This window comes from Acomys minous (genome assembly GCF_964271855.1).
Source record: "Acomys minous genome assembly, chromosome: 16".
Lineage (NCBI taxonomy): Eukaryota > Metazoa > Chordata > Mammalia > Rodentia > Muridae > Acomys > Acomys minous.
In genome coordinates this window covers 73,308,633-73,325,475 of record NC_140498.1, presented here as the reverse complement: position 1 = coordinate 73,325,475, position 16,843 = coordinate 73,308,633, and the positions used below count along the sequence as shown (strand labels likewise).

The 16,843-nt window shown below is 48.4% G+C and overlaps 1 protein-coding gene across 8 annotated transcripts in view; it reads left to right on the top strand.

Annotated features, from left to right (window-relative positions):
• Positions 1-1,935: 1,935 nt before the first annotated feature.
• The window catches only part of DTX2 (deltex E3 ubiquitin ligase 2), a 42,761-nt gene continuing 27,853 nt past the window's right edge, over positions 1,936-16,843 (top strand). For 4 of the 8 annotated variants that reach the window (XM_084764635.1, XM_084764634.1, XM_084764633.1 and 1 more), the window contains exons 1-2: positions 1,936-2,091; positions 3,709-3,874. The gene's annotated coding sequence lies outside the window, so the exon portion shown is untranslated. Of the gene's footprint in view, positions 2,143-3,708; positions 3,875-15,315; positions 15,480-16,843 lie in introns of those variants that run through there. The other 4 variants (XM_084764629.1, XM_084764631.1, XM_084764630.1 and 1 more) reach the window with 4 other exon arrangements.

Sequence of the window (16,843 nt, the reverse complement as noted above, 5' to 3'; positions counted from 1 at the left end):
TCGAGGCCAGCCTGGTCTACAGAGCAAGTCTAAGAGAGCCAAGACTACAAGAGAAACCGTGTCTCGAAAAACAAACAAACAAAAAAAACCTTACGAATACATCAAAATGGCTCAATGAGCATGTAAAGATGCTTGTCACCAAGTCCCATGCCTTGAGTTCGATCCCAGGACTCACATGGTGGAAGGAGAGAGCTGAAGGACACATTCTCTGTCCTCTACATGTATGCTGTGGCACAATCCGTCCCTGCACAAAGAAATAAAAATTATAAAAAAATATGAGCCCTTGTCCGTTGCAAGGCAGAAATTAGCAGACAGGAGGAGTCTGCTCAATGCTTGAAGGGCGGGGATAGGGCTGAGTTAGCAGAGCACCCGCACAGCACGCTGGAAGCTCTGGTTTCCACCTGCAACACACCCCTCTCCGCAGTCCATGCCCCCCCCTTCCCCAACTGCATAAAGCTGGGAACAGTGGAACACACCTGCAATCCCAGTGCTCAGAAGGTAGAGGCAGGAGGATTAGGCCATGTTTAAAGGCCAGGCTAGGTTATGTGACACTCTCTCTCAACAAAACAAAACAAAAAACCCCTCCATTAGGAGGGATTTCTATAGTGCTTTTGGGGACAGGCCTGTTTTCCTTGGGGCTGTGAAGTTATTAAGATCTTTCTGGCTATATAGGTTACTGGTGGGGCCTGGGTGGTTACCATTGCCACGAGGAGATGCCAGGTGCCATCCATTCATCAGAAATAATGAGCAAAGCAGCTGTGTCTTATCAGACTGTCCCTCTAGAGTGTCAGATGGAGACCAATTAGCAGAGGCAGGAAGCAACACAATTCTGCCTTTCCAAGCAAAACAGTAATCGCTCCAGGCCCTCAGCGAGGACAATGCTGAGGCCAGGCCTCCTCCACTTCTCTGGCTGTATTCATCTTTTCTTGCTTCTGGCTGAGTTGGGAGCTAGTTCTGGGACATAGAATAGGCTCTGTTATGATGAAGTGCAGTTTTAAGGATTTCTTTTGCAAACCTAGGGTCTCCTGCCTACCAGATAGTGCCCTACTACTGAGCCATGCCTCCCAAAGCCAAGGCTTAAACTTTTAAAAATAGATCATTTTCTTTCTTTTCTTTTCCTTTCTTTCCTTTCTTTCTTTATTATTTTTTGATTTTTTTTTTTTTTTGGAGACAGAGTTTCTCTTGTGGTCCTGGCTGCTCTAGACTCATTTTGTAGACCTGGGTGGCCTCGAATTCACAGAGATCTGCCTGCCTCTGCCTCCCGATGCTGGGATTAAAGTCAAGCACTGCCACCATCTTGCCCGGCTATTTTCTTATTTTTAAAATTAAAAATCTATGTTTCTTAAAACTCTGCTTGTAAGCTCCGCAATTAGGAAGCAGCGACAGGAGGTTCAGGAATTCAAAGCCAGCCTTGGCTATATAGCAAATTCAAAGCCTCTCTTGAGTTACATGAGATTGTCCCCCCCCTCCCAAGTAAATTTTACATCTGGGAATTCGTTAGTAGTAGAACACTTGCCTAATGTGTTTGCATTGAATTTGACCCCTAATACCACAAAAATAAACATGGGGGCAAGGGGAGGGGGTAGCTGAGATAGATCAGAGGGTAAAAGCGCTTGCTGTTAAGTCTGACAACTTAAATTCAATTCATGGAACCCACGTGAATGTGAAAGGGGAGAACGGACTTCTAAAGTTGTCCTTTAATCTCTGTAAGTACATCCACCCCAAGAATATACACACATAATAATAATACAAATGAATATAAAAATTACTAAAAAACAAAACAAAACAAAACAACAAAAGCATCAGCAATTACTGAAGGAGTAAGTAAGCCGAAGGCTGGGTACATGTACATTTGCTGGTGCGCTTTTGGTTCAGCCCACTCCGGCTTGCCAGAACTACATTTCCCAGAAGGCACCGCACGAGAGGGGCATGCGCAGCGCGGCGCTGGGAGGCTGCGACGCCGAGTTTCACTCCGGCTGCCTCCCGCTCGGAGTCGGAGCTACAGACGAGGGTTCTCCTCAGGCCGAGCCGTAGCTGAACCCGGTGGTCGGCGGTCCTCTCAACCTGTTCCTTCTGCTTCCCTCAGACTCGGTGAGCGGGACGGGCGGGCCACCTGCTGGCGCCCAGGCTGGGGTCCCGAAGGTGGGTGTGTGGGTTGAGGAGAGGGGGGCTATTGAGGCAAGCTGGGACCGGAAGGGGGCGGTCGTGTGAGGGAGGGAGGGCCGTGCCGGCGGGATGGGTGAGTCCTGGGGGCGTTGGGAGCACCCGGCACTGGGACACTGGGGTCCTGGAAGCGGGAAGTCGCAGTTGGGACGCTCTGAGCGTTAGAGACAGAGCTGGGTGTGGTGAGAGCTTTATTTTTGCAGAGTCTGGGGTCGCATCTCTGGGAGTTTGAGTCCCATAAGACCTGTAAGACCAGTGAGGCTATTAGCCACCTTAGTTCCCTGAGGGGACAGTTTCAGTCTTGGGGTGGGGACGTCACATCCAGGCGATAGTGCTCCACCGCAGGCTGGGAGTTGGACTTTGGAGGCGGTTGCCTTTCCTTTCTCGCTCTCTGTCAAACTGGGTCCCTGAGGCACTTTGAGGAGTCTCTGTTTTGAAGCTCCGCTTTTCATCCTGTCCCTCAGACAGCTTCGGTGGCGTTGCCCGTGTCAGCTTTGCCTCCACAGTGGCATAAATACGAACGTGTACAGAGGCAAGACCTTTAAGGAACTCTGTTTCTACACGCCACCCCTAGCCCTTTTAAGTTACGGAGAGCCCAGTGATGTGGTGTACGCCTGCAGTCCCCGCATTTAGGAGACTAACGGTAGCGGGTTCAAAGCTTGCTAAATAGCCAGACTCTATCTCTCTCTATTATTTTCTTCTTCTTCTTCTTCTTCTTCTTCTTCTTCTTCTTCTTCTTCTTCTTCTTCTTCTTCTTCTTCTTCTCTATTATTTTCTTCTTCTCTATTATTTTCTTCTTCTCTTCTTCTTCTTCCTCCTCCTCCTTCTCCTCCTCCTCTTCTTCTTCTCTGTTTTTGTTTGTTTGTTTTTCTGAGACAGGGTCTCTCTGGGTTAGCCTTGGCTGTCTTGGCCTCGCTTTGTAGACCAGGCTGGCCTCGAACTTACAGAGATCCCCCTGCCTCTGCCTCCCAAGTGCTGGGATTAAAGGCGTGCGCCATCAACCATAGTCAGACTCTATTAACAACCCTCCTCCCATAAAAAAAGGTGTTAGCTAGGTGTGGTGACTTACACCTGTAATCTCAGCACATGGGCGTCAGAGACATGAGAATTAGGAGTTCCAGGCCACCCCTAACCTATACTGTGGACCCTGCTCAAAAAAGTAAATGTTCTATAAAGTAGGCCTCCCAGTCGTCAAAAAATCAGGGAAGACTTCAGCTACTCAGGTATCTTAGCCTCTTTGTTTATTTACTGTGTGACCTTGATTAAATTTTTATCCTGTCTGGTGTGCCAATTCCTGCGTGTGGACTGCCCTGTGGACTGCTTTCTGAAGTCCTCATTACAGGCTTTTCTGGGAAAGGGTTTAGTTGAGTGGGCTGAGAAAGACCGTCATACCTTCTGCTCTCTGCCCAGGCTGTTGGAAAATAAGTCTGGTAATTTCCAGCCGCCAGTCACAGCACACGGGATCCAACATCTGTGCGCCCGTGGTTTTTTTTTTTTTCCTCTCGCCGTTTCTTCATTGAAGACTTAATCATCTTTTTGGCAAAGGTACCACGGAATTGGCGTGGCTGAGTCAGCAAGCCCTCAGATTTCCCGGGGTCTTGTTGTTTGCTATTCATATCAAGATGGGAACTCAGACAAGTTATTGCTCCTGAGGATCTGGTGTACTCCATCAAGAAGGGACTGTTTGGTGCCAGCCCTTCAGTGAGAGGAGGTGAGAGCCATGGGGAAATTTACCTTGCTGCTTTTTGAAATCTCTGGTTTTCCAAAAGAGAAGGCTGGTGTGGGCACTAAAGGAAGATGGCTCAGTCCATTACAGTGCTTGTCTGGCAAGTGGGAGTATCCGGATTTGTTCTCCAAAGCCAATGTTTAAAAAAAAAAAAAAAAAGCAAGCCTGGCACGGTGGTATGTACCTGTAATTCTAGTGCTGGGGAAGAGACAGGCAAGGCCCTGGGGTTTGCTAGTCAGTCAGTCAGCCAGCCTTGTCTATTTGGTGAGTGAACAAGGTCGGTGGTGCCTAAGGAACTGCAATCCAGCCTGTCCTCTGGCCTCCAAGAGCACCTATGCATCTGTGCACACATGCACATGTTTTTGCACATACACACATCTGGGAGGTGATTGCTGATTGCCAGCTGTTGCAAAGAAATTCAGCTGGCTCCTTGCCAACCCTGCTTCTGTCTAAATGGTCTTAGAGGCTACGTCCCACCATAGAACATGCGTTATGGGCTGGGCAGCGGCTTTGGTAAAGTGCCCAGCTAGCATACAAGACCTGGGTTTGATCCCCAGCACTTCAAAACATTTATTTTCTTTTTTATTATTATGTTTAAAACAAAACGAAACATTTATTTGTTGTGCGTGCGCCATGATGCAGGTATAGAAGTGAGAGGACAGTTGGCAGAAGTCACTTCTGCCCACCATGTGAGTTTTGGAGCTCTAAGTCGGGTGATGAGGATTGGCAGTCAGTGCCTTTACCTGCCGAGCCATCTAGCCCCTCCCTACCCCCACCCCCTTTTATTTTGTTAAGAAATAACACTTTACCCCTTGCGGCACCAACTAACTACTTGAGCCCTATGCCTGGATCCCGTGGTGGAAGGAGAGACTGGATCTCTGAAAGCTGTTCTCTGACTTCTGCACGTCTCCATTTCAGACACAAGGCCAGCCTCACACATTAATAATAAATTAAAGGGAAAACATGTCTAGCAAGGTGATGCATGCCTGTCACTCCACACTTGGGAGGCTTCACAGAACTGAAAGTTTCAGGTCAGCCTGGGCTATGTAGCCAGTTCATTTTGGCAAAGTGTTATAAGTTGTGATCCCAATTTTTAGGAAACTGAGGCAAGAGGATCATGCGGCCATCCTGGGGTATGTAGTGAATTCTAACCCAGCCTGGACTACATAGAGTGATTTTTTTTTTTTCGAAACAGGGTCTTTCTGTGCAGCCTTGACTGTCCAGGACTCACTTTGTAGACCAGGCTGGCCTTGAACTCACAGCGATCTGCCTGCCTCTGCCTCCCGAGTGCTGGGATTAAAGGTGTACATCACCACCGCCTGGCTACATAGAGTGATAATATCTCAAAACTAAAAGAAAAAAGAGCTGGGCGGCACATGCCTTTAATCCCAGCGCTCAGGAGGCAGAGGCAGGCAAATTGCTGTGAATTCGAGGCCAACCTGGTCTACAAAGTGAGTCCAGGACAACCAAGACTACACAAAGAAACCCTGTCTTGAAAAAACCAAAAAGAAAAAAGAAAAGCCCTCCCCCCCAAAAAAAAACAACCAGCAAAACTCTGCTTTATAGGCTAGAGAAAGGAGCCACTATTACTGCATTTGAGCCAGAATTCATTTCTTTGTTTACACAAACCTTTGCTGGGTGCCAGACAAGATCTCTGTCTTCTGGCAACTTCTTGGGTGGAAAGACAGACGCAGCAGTAAAAGTGACAAAGTGTTGTGATGGGTGTAGAGAAAGCCAAGTCACAAGATGAGTCCCCTTCCTCCAGGAGGAGGTGGGCGAACAGGATCAGGAAGGCTTCTGGAAGTGGTGGCCAAGGTGAGCCTTAGTGTAATAAGACTAAGGAGAAAGTGGGGAGGGTGTCAGCATTTGCATAGTCATGAAGCAGCTAGGGCAGGCCAGGGCTGGGCCGGCTGCTGTAAATCTAGCTGTGGAGTGGAGAGGCTGGGAGTGTGGGTAGAAGGCAGAGTATATGCATAGTGGGTTCTGAGGGCCTTGCTGACCTCTAATGGGTTGGCACCCAAAGATGTGCACACACCAGAAGCCTGGTCTGCAGTGTAGAGATGCAGCCTTTAAAGGGCGCACTCTAGGGGCCCAGAGGTGGTTCAACTGTTAAGAGCACTTCCTGGGGCTGGAGAGATGGCTCAGAGGTTAAGAGCACTGCCTGCTCTTCCAGAGGACTTGAGTTCAATTCCCAGCAACCACGTGGTGGCTCACAACCATCTATAATGTGATCTAATGCTCTCTTCTGATGTGTAGATATACATGTAGGCAGAACACTGTATAGCTAATAAATAAATAAATCTTAAAAAAAAAAAAAAGAGCACTTGCTGGTCTTGTAGATGACCCTAATTCAGTTGCTAGCACCCATGTCAGGTAGTGCACAACCATCTGTAACTCCAGCTCCAGGGGATCCAGTGCCCTCTCTGGCTTCTGATGTCATTCTTCGTATATGGCATAAACATACGGCACACATGCCATAGATTTCCTATCTATCTATCAGTTTTTTATTTGTTATTTTTGGAACAGGGTTTTTCTGTATAACCTTGGTGGTCCCGGACTCCCCAAGTGCTGGGATCAAAGATGTGCTCTACCACGCCTGGGCTATCTATTTTTTAAAGAGCTAGTTGGCTTCAGGGATCTTTACTTATGAGCAGATGAATGGTGATCTTGAGCAGTGGGTCCTGTTTCCCAGAAGTGAATTAATTCTTCAGATGCTGGGTTAAGAGAAGACAAAGTTGCCCCCATATGCTTGGCCACTTCTTTACCTCTGTTTCTCTTTCTGCTTCCCTACTCAATAGGGCTGGTGCCATGTTTGAATGGCCCCTCCAGCCATTACAGGGATGAGCCAAATACATTGCTTTAGGGGCTGGGCATGTGGCTTAGTTGGTAGAGTGTTTACCTGCCTCGCTCAAAGCCCTAGGTTCCATCCTCAGCGTTGCATAGGCACATAGGCATGGTGGTGCCACAGGCCTGTCGTCCTAGCATGGAGGAGGCGGAAGCTGGAGGAGTAGAAAGTTCAAAATCATCCTCAGGTACCTGATGGGTTCATGGTACAGGAGACTTTGTCTGAAAAAAAAAAATATATATATATATCTTATAAGTTAACACCACAAATGGGCACCAAGGCTCTGGGGACTAGAAGGATTTTAGCAGAATTCCATGAAGGATAGATGGAATTAAGAACATGTTTTCTCTCTGCTAGGCACATCAAAGCGTGGTGCTTAAATTGAGCCTTGGTTCTCAGATGTAACTGGTAGAGCAGTTGCCTGCAGTCTGCCAGTGAGGGGTTGGGGCGTGGTTCAGCCTAGCATGCTCAAGGCTCTGAGTTCCATCCCCAGCACCAAATAAATAAAATCACAACTGGAAATACAGGGGAAGGTTGAGGAGTGAACTCGAGAATGTGAGCTTGGGTCTCCAGAACCCACGTAAAAAAAGTGGGTGGACTGGCCGGGCGTGGTGGCTCATGCCTCTAATCCCAGTACTTAGGAGGCAGAAGCAGGTGGATCGCTGTGAGTTTGAGGCCAGCCTGGTCTACAAAGTGAGTCCAGGACAGCCAAGGCTACACAGAGAAACACTGTCTCGAAAAACAAAACAAAACAAAACAAAATGGGTGGACCAGTCTGTGTTTGTAATCCCAGGCAGCTTTTCCACTGTCAGTGAGAGATCGGTCTTAAGCAATAAGGAGGTCCGGGCTGGAGAGATGGCTCTGTGGTGAAGAAAAAGCACTTGCTGCTCTCTCAGGACTGGTGTTGAGTTCCCAGCACCCCATCAGGCCATCAAAAGCCTTTAACTCTGCCTCCTGGGGACCATTTTGTGGCCTCCATGGGTACTCACACACAGACATGAAATCAGTCTTTAACGAGATAGCGAGGAGGTGGACAGTGTTTTCAGAAGACACCCAGTATGAACCCCTGGTTTCCACACACATGGTCACACACCCCTACATCCACACCCATGCACAGAGAAAGTACAGGTCTGGTGCCGATAGTCTTTGGGGTGGAGCAGAGCACAGAGGTCTTCAATCAGATTGTTTTTTGGTTGTTTATGGCAGAGTCCTGCCTAGAATGGCCTGTAGTTTAGGCTACATAGCATATCAGACTTTGATTGACACTGCTGCTCTGCCTCCAGAGTGCTGGAATTACATCTGTGTGCCCCCATATTATGATGGCTGTGAGTGTTGCCCAGTAGAAGGCGAACTCCATTCTGCAGATTCTGGGGATGGGAGGAGGGACAAGATCAGAGCAGACACTTGAAGGGGCTAATGTTGCACCTGTGTTTGTGGTAAGACTAGGCGAGATGAGTTGGTGAGGCCTGCTGGGAGCACGTGCTAATGAACACGGGAGGCAGAAGGGCTGCAACAGGTGCTGGCAGCAGGAGCTGATGGTCATGTAGGGTCGAGGCAGTGTGGGGCTTAGGGTGGGGCAGAGGTTGAGAGGAAGCAAGAATCTCTAGTTTTTCTCATGGCCTGAAGCAGAGTAGAACCTGGGAAATCTATTGGCAAAGGAGCATTGGAAGGAAAGCCGGAGTGCTTTCAGACTGTGTGTGTCTGTGTCTGTGCACTGCATGTTTGTGCATGCACACATGCATGTATGCACATGTATACATGACTATGCATTCACATGTGTTTAGAGGTTGGAGGTTGATAATGACTGTCTTTTTTTTTTTCTTTCAAGACAGGGTTTCTCTGTGTAGCCTTGGCTATCCTGGACTCACTGTGTAGACCAGGCTGGCCGTGAACTCACAGCAATCTACCTGCCTCTGCCTCCCAGATGCTGGGATTAAAGGCATCCGCCACTATGCCTGGCTGTTTTTATTTGTTTGTCTTTTTAAAAAAAGATTTGTTTATGTATATAAGTGCTCTATCTGCATGTACACCTGTAGGCCAGAAGAGGCTATCAGATCTCATTATAGATGGTTGTGAGCCACCACGTGGTTGCTGGGAATTGAACTCAGGACCTCTGGAAGAGCAGCCAGTGCTCTTAACCTCTGTGCCATCACTAGCCCCCATGACTGTCTTCCTTAACCATTGTCATTTTTTCCAGATGGGATCTCTCCTTTGGAGCTCCCTGATCCTGGCCAGGGAGCTCCAGGGGTCCTCCTGTCTTTGCCTTTCCAGTGCTGGAATTATGGTCCACTGTGCTTGACTTTTTCTAACATGAACTCAGGTCCTAATGCTAGTACAGCAAGCACTTAGCAGCTGAGCTTCAGACATTTTGAGGAGAATTAAGAGGCCAGTAAGGAATGAGGCCCTGGGCTACAGAGAAAAGTCCCTCAGCCCACAGATACTGGGCTTGCACTGTACTTGGAGTTCAAAGATGGTTGAGCATTCTCTTAGGTAATTGTTTATCAGGTGAAAACTGGCACTCAATTAAAGCACACACATTGCTCTTCATGCATGGTCTGCTTGTCAAATTAAAAAAAAATTTTTTTTGAGATGCGTTCTCATTGTTGATTTTTAGCCTTTCTTCAAGTTTGTAGTTTATACTTCTACTTTTATGACGGGGAGTTGGAGACAGCCTTTCTCCGTAGCCCATGCTAGCCTTTAACTTGCAGCCTACCTCGGCCTTCCAGGTGCTGGGATAACTTATAGCCGTGCACCACCAACGCCTTGCTCCACACCTGTTTGTTCATAGACAGCTTGTTGTAGGCAGTGAGGATTGAACCCAGTACCTTGTGCGTGCTGGGCAGGTCCTCTATCACTGTGTCCTGCCCACAGCCCCTCACCTGAGGATTCCAAGCAGTCATTCTACCCCATCCCTGGACCCTCACTGGGGGATTATAAGTGAGTGTTCTGCTACCTGATCCACACCCCCAGCTCTCACTGGGGATTCTAGGCCAGCACAGTAGTATTGGGTCATGTTTCCAACCTCTGATTGGATGATTCTAGGTAAATGCTCTACCACTGAACCACACCCCAGCCCCTCACTGGGGGATTCTAGGCAGGTGCTCTACCACTGAGCCACACCCCAGCCCCTCACTGGGGGATTCTAGACAGGTGCTCTACCACTGAGCCTCACCCCAGCCCCTCACTGGGGAATTCTAGGCAGGTGCTCTACCACTGAGCCACCCCCCAGCCCCTCACTGGGGGATTCTAGGCAGGTGCTCTACCACTGAGCCTCACCCCAGCCCCTCACTGGGGGATTCTAGGCAGGTGCTCTACCACTGAGCCTCACCCCAGCCCCTCACTGGGGGATTCTAGGCAGGTGCTCTACCACTGAGCCACCCCCCAGCCCCTCACTGGGGGATTCTAGGCAGGTGCTCTACCACTGAGCCACACCCCAGCCCCTCACTGGGGGATTCTAGACAGGTGCTCTACCACTGAGCCTCACCCCAGCCCCTCACTGGGGAATTCTAGGCAGGTGCTCTACCACTGAGCCACCCCCCAGCCCCTCACTGGGGGATTCTAGGCAGGTGCTCTACCACTGAGCCTCACCCCAGCCCCTCACTGGGGGATTCTAGGCAGGTGCTCTACCACTGAGCCTCACCCCAGCCCCTCACTGGGGGATTCTAGGCAGGTGCTCTACCACTGAGCCACCCCCCAGCCCCTCACTGGGGGATTCTAGGCAGGTGCTCTACCACTGAGCCTCACCCCAGCCCCTCACTGGGGAATTCTAGGCAGGTGCTCTACCGCTGAGCCACACCTCAGCCCCTCACTGGGGGATTCTAGGCAGGGGCTCTACCACTGAGCCACACCCCATCCCCTCACTGGGGGATTCTAGGCAGGGGCTCTACCACTGAGCTACTTCAGCTGTTCTATGGTTTGACTGGAATGCAGTCACTCCTGTTAGTTAACATATTGTTTTTGCCTCATGGCAGCAGATTTGTAACTGGAACAGACTGAAATATTTGCTTTTGGTGTTGGCAGGAGGTTTGCTATTTCTCCTTATTCTGGGCAGTTGTGGGAGCCATGGTACCTTAGGGCACCTTCAGGGCCTCACACATCTCAGGCTGGCCTCTAACTCACACAAAGATCCTGCTTTCTTAGTTGGGCCCCATGTGGTTTTAAGCATCTCATTGCTGTTTCTTTTTGTTTTGTTTTGTTTCTTTTTTCTTTTTCTTTTCTTTTCTTTCTTTCTTTTTCTTTCTTTCTTTTTCTTTTTTTTTTTTTTTGCTTTGCTTTGCTTTGCTCTCGTTTGTTCTGTGCTAATTATAGAACGCAGGGCCCTGTGTATGGTAGGCAAATGCTCTACCACTAAGGTAAGCTCTCAACTCTTGAGCACACCTGCCATTCCAGTCCCTGGGGGCGGAAGCAGGAAGATTAGGGCTTCAAAGTCATCCCCTGCTTCATAGCAAGTTGTACATGGGTCAGGTCAAGGGGCCTGACCCCGGCCGCTCAAAACAGTAAAACAGAAGGAAGATTGCGTGTTTGCAGTTCCAGGCTTGTAATCCCTGGGTGGTAGCTGAGTGGTTTGTTTTTCTAGGAGTTCAGGGATGGGGTGTGTGTGTTGAGAGGGAGTTGCTCTGATGAGTTAGCTGGTCAACCCCCTTCCCACCCCTCCCATCCCCCACCTCCTGCTAATGAAACCCCACTGGGGTAGGAACAGCTGTGCACAGTAATGCTTTTGAACAACAGAGGGTGGCACTGGCTTGGTTTGGTGGTGAGTTTGACCTTTTAAATGTGTTTGACATTTTAGGTAAGTGTTCTGTCACTGAGCTGTACCTCTAGCAGGGTTTGGCATGTTAAAGAGGTTTAAAAAATCTTTTTTTTCCTTTTTTGTTTTGTCTTGTTTTTGTTTTTCAAAACTGGGTTTCTTGTGTTAGCACTGACTGTTCTGGAACTCACTGTGTAGACCAGGTTGGCCTCAGCGTTATAGATCTGCGTGCCTCTGCCTCCTGAGTGCTGGGATTAGAGGCATGCGCTACCACCACTGCCTGGCTAAATTTTCTTAAAATCAGAGGCAGGCGGATCTCAGTGAGTTTGAGGCCAGCCTGGTCTACAAAGAGAGTTCCAGAACAGCCAGAGCTATTACACAGAGAAACCCTATCTTAAAAAAACAAAACAAAACAAAAACCCCAAAATAGTAGTAGTAGTAGTAGTAGTAGTAGTAGTAGTAGTAGTAGTAGTAGTAGTAGTAGTAAAAATTTTCCCCTTAAAATCTGTGTGTGTTGCGTTGCATGTTTGTGACTGTGTGTTCATGAGGAGGCTAGAGTAGGACTTCAGCTGCCTTCCTCTGTTGCTTGGTATCTTATTTATTGCTTTGAGGCAGGGTCATTGACTGAACTGGGAGCTTGTGTCTTCAGCTAGGCTGGTCAGCTGGCTGGCTCCCAGGACCTCTCCATACCCTGTGTCCGCTACCTCCAGTGCTAGGGTTACTGACAGCTATGCATGGTTTATTTTATATGAGTGCTGGGGATTCAGATTCAGGTCCTCAGGGTGGCAGAGCAAAGGTCTCACCCAGCTAGCCATTTCTTCAGCCTCAGGTTACTTATTCTTATTTTATATATATTTATATTTCTTTTGTTGTTGTTGTTTTGTTTTTTGAGACAGAGTCTCTCTGTATTAACCTTGGCTGTCCTGGTCTTGCTTTGTATAGGCCAGGCTGGCCTCGAACTCAAGTGATTCACCTGCCTCTGCCTCCTGAGTGCTGGGATTAAACGTATGGGTCACCATGCCTGACCCTATATTTCATATTTATAAATAATTTTACTTTTATTTTATGGTCATTGGTGTTCTGCCCACATTCATGTCTATGTGAAGGTGTCAGCTCTGTGGGAACTAGAGCTACAGACAGTTGTGGGCTTCCATGTAGGTCCTGAGAATTGAACCTAGGTCCTCTGGAAGAGCAGGCAGTGCTCTTAGACACTGAGCCACCTCTCTAGCTCCTTGTATTTATTTTGTTTTATTTAGAGACAGGATTTCTCTGTAGCCCTGGCTGTCCTGGACTCACTTTGTAGACCAGGTTGGCCTTGAACTTACAGTGATCCACCTGCCTCTGCCTCCCTAGTGCTGGGATTAAAGACGTGTGCCACCATGCCTGGTTATATTTATTTTAAGGGAAGAAACTAATACTTTCCTACTTTAGAAAATGTGAAAAATTAGGAGCTGAGGAAAAGTGTGGTTCACTGGCAGTTAGCATGCTTAGCATCTGGGTGTCTGGGTTCTGTCCTCAGCACCAATTTAAAACAATTATTTAGTGTATGGGTGTTTGCTTGCATGTATGTATTATACTGTGTTCATGCCTAGTGCCCATGGAAGCCAGCAAAGGACATTGGATCCCCTGGAACTGGAGTTACAGATGGTTGTGAGTGGCCATGCGTGTGCTGAGAACTGAACCTGGGTCCTCTTGAGAGAGTAGCCAGTGCTCTGAACCTCCATCCAGCCCCCTCAGCACCAAATTTTAATTTTGTGGTTTCATTGTTTGGTCTGGTGCTAGGGTTGAAAACCAGGGCTGTGTGCATGCAAGGCAGTGCTGTGCCACTATAATTTCATAGCCCTTACTTAAAAAGCTGTTCCATTCTTTTTTGGGGAGGGGGGTTTGAGAAAGGGTCTCTCTGTGTAACAGCCCTGGCTGTCCTGGACTCACTTTGTAGACCAGGCTGGCCTTGAACTCAGAGATCCACCTGCCTCTGCCTGCTGTTCGATTCTTTTTTTGTTGTTGTTTTGTTTTTTGAGACAGGGTTTCTCTGTGTAGCCTTGGCTGTCCTGGACTCTCTTTGTAGACCAGGCTGGCCTTGAATTCACAGGGATCCGCCTGCCTCTGCCTTGCTGTTCCATTCTTTTTTGTTGTGTGTGTACTATCTATGTGCTCATGGTGTGGAGTACACAGATGTGGAAGTCAGAGGACAACACGCAGGAACCTGTTCTTTTTTTCTATTATGTGTTCCCAGGAATCAAAATCAGGTCATCTTGACCTCCCCCCCACTTTAAATCAGATTTTATAATAAAGCATTTCTTATATTTGTACTTGGGATCTGACTTTCCCTGGTCTTTGGAGAGGCTTTCCCAGCCTTGGAGAAGTGTCTGTGGGTCTCTGTCTGCTTACAGATATGTTAACTTTTTGTGGGATTTCAGACCCATGTGTTTTGGAAAGCACCTGAAATTAGAGAGACAGCTTAGAAAATGGTTTGAAGAGTCAAGTGGGCAGGGCTGGCTGCGTGTGGTAGCCCAGGCCTATAATCCCAGCTCTTGAGAGGCTGAAACAGGAGGGTTTGCTAGAGGTCCAGGCCAGCCTGGACTAAAGAGGGAGGCTTTGAGCCAGCTGTGATGGTGCACGCCTTTAATCCCAGCACTTGGGAGGCAGGGGCAGGCAGATTGCTGTGAGTTTGAGGCCAGCCGGGTCTACAAAGCGAGTCTAGGACAGCTAAGGCTACACAGTGAAACCCTGTCTCAAAAAAACAAAAACAAAAACAAAAAAAAGAGGGAAGGAGGGAGGCTCTGTCTTAAAAAGTAAGTGGCTAGAGAGATGGCTCAGTTGTTAAGAGTGCCTGCTGCTTTTCCAGAGTATCCAGTTCCTAGTCCAGGCCACAGCTACCTGTAATTCCAGCTCCAGGGGCATCTGAAGCCTCTGCAGGTACCTGGATTCACCAAGGTACACAATTAAAAACATAAACAATAAAAAAATTTAAAAGAACCGGACATAGTGGCTCATGCCTGTAACAGCATCACTTGGAGGCGGAAGCAAGAGAATTGCCTGGACTTCAAGGTCAATTTGTGCTCTGGAGCCAGACCTTGTCTCAAAGAAACCCCGTCATTAGAGCTGGTGGTATATAGTTCAATGGCAGCCTTGGGTGCCACCCCCAGTATTAAAAGAACTCATATTGTGGGGTGTTTATATTGCCTCCAGACTGTGGCTTTTTCCCACAGCCAATTAGTGTAATTTCCATAATTAAGAATACCCTAAATAGCCCCACCATTAGGGCCTGAAACAAATTAGGTTTTTGAAGCACAGCTTGCTGCTGGCTGGGGCTGTGGTAGAGAATGGGTGCATTGACACAGGGCTGCAGTGTGCATGATTGCAGGGTTGCAGTGGCAAGCCAGTGGGCATGTCTAGAGACCAGCCTGAAGAGCCCAGGCCCCTGGAGTAGGTGGGTCTCTCCCTGTTTTTTTTTTATTAAATCTATACATCCATACGTGTGTGTGTCTGTCTGTCTGTCTGTCTGTCTGTCTGTCTATCTGTCTCACTATTTGTGGGTGGAGGCCTGAGGACAACTTGCAGGAGTCAGTTCTTTTCTGTCATGTGGATCCTGGGGATCGAACTCAGGCAGCCAGGCCTAGTGGCAAGTATCTAACTATTCAGCCATCTCACTAACCCTGCCTCCCTCAGTTGTCCTGGGAGTTTAGATCATCTATGTTGAGGGGCATTTGAAGTTCTGTAGGCTCATATTGGAGTCAGTAACATCTGTCCCCTCCAGGTGTCTGAGGATGTGCTGGCTGGCCTCCTGGGATGATGTGGCCTCTGTGCTAAAGGCGACTGGAGGGTAGCACCATCTCCCCTGGGATGATGTGGGCTGGAGGGCTCAGGAGAATACTCAGTGAATCTGGGAAGATGGACATGTTCTTACTGAGGCACCAGTGGAACCAATGGCTGATGCCTGGGAAAAGCTTGGGATGTTCTGGAACTTGTAGGAGTCATCTACGGCTGGCCATGAGGTACCAAAGATGGGGAGACTGTTATGAAGGGCCCCTGGCCAACCCTGGAGGTGGTGGTAGACCCAGGATCTGCCATGGTCTTCATGCAAAGCTGGAGCAGCATTCCTGACTGTGGCCCTGGCTGTCGTGCAGGGCTCTGGGAGCTGGTTTATCTGAGAGTGGACAGACATGTTGGAACATGCCTGTATGCTGCAGGCTCTGGCTGCTTAAGCCGTGAGTGGCATCTCGGGAGCCATGGACTCTGAAACAACCCTCTGGTTTATGCCTAGAGTAGGTTATATAGGCACTTTCCATTGTAGATTCTGAGCTGAGCCAGCCTTGCCCAGGGCACCCAGGTCTCATCCTCAGTCTGGGCCTTTCTGGGAGGCCTGGAGGGCTTGGTGACAGGCCTGGCACCAGAGTTACACTTCTCACAGGCCTGATTCACTAGTATGTTTGCATACTGTGGCCTCTCTTCCCTTTGCTACCTGAAGGGTGTGCCCATGAGTAAACAGCAGAAAGGCAGAAGCCTGTGGCTGCCAATCTGCCTTAGGCCTGGCAGGGTGGAGGATACTTTAAGTTAACTTTTCATTTTTATTTTTGTTTGTTTGTCTCTTGGAGGCATCCTCTCATGTAACTCAGGCTGGCTTTGAACTTCTGATCCTCTGTCTCTACCCTTCAGGTCCTGGAATTATAGGTGTGTTCCACTACACCTAGCTTTAAATTGTGTGTGTGTGTTTGTGTGTGTGTGTGTGTGTGTGTCTGTCTGTCTGTCTCCAGTGAGGGTGCACGTGTGCATGTACTCTTTCCTGTGAGGGGACATATGGAGACCAGAAACTGATGTCAAGATGTCTTTCCTCCACCGTATTGTCTGTCTGGCCCTGTTTCATTTCAGCTACACTGGCTGGTGATCAAAGCTGAACCTGCCTGTTTGCACCCCTCCAGGTCTGGGTTTATAGACACAGTACGTGGGTTCTGGGGTTCTAAACTCAGATCCTCCTGCTTGCATTGCAAACACTTCACCCACTGAGCCTCTCAACAGCCCTTAACTTACTTACTTACTTACTTACTTACTTACTTAATTTGTTTATTTATTTACTTATTTATTTGAGATAGTCCTATATAGTCCGGGCCAGCCTCAAACTCTAAATGTGAGAATGAAACTTGTAGTCTCCAGCCTCAGCCTCAGCCGTGCTGGGTTTTACAGGAATGTGACACCACCCGGCTGGGTGGGTGCTCCATACTGTCTGGCTGAGTTCCCATGAAAGTAACAACATATATGTCAACATCTCCATTTTCTAAGTGAAAGCAAGCAAACTGGGAGAGCAAGGGCTTCTAGAGACACCGGAGCCTGTGCCTCTTTGTCTTGTCCTCTCTAGTACCAT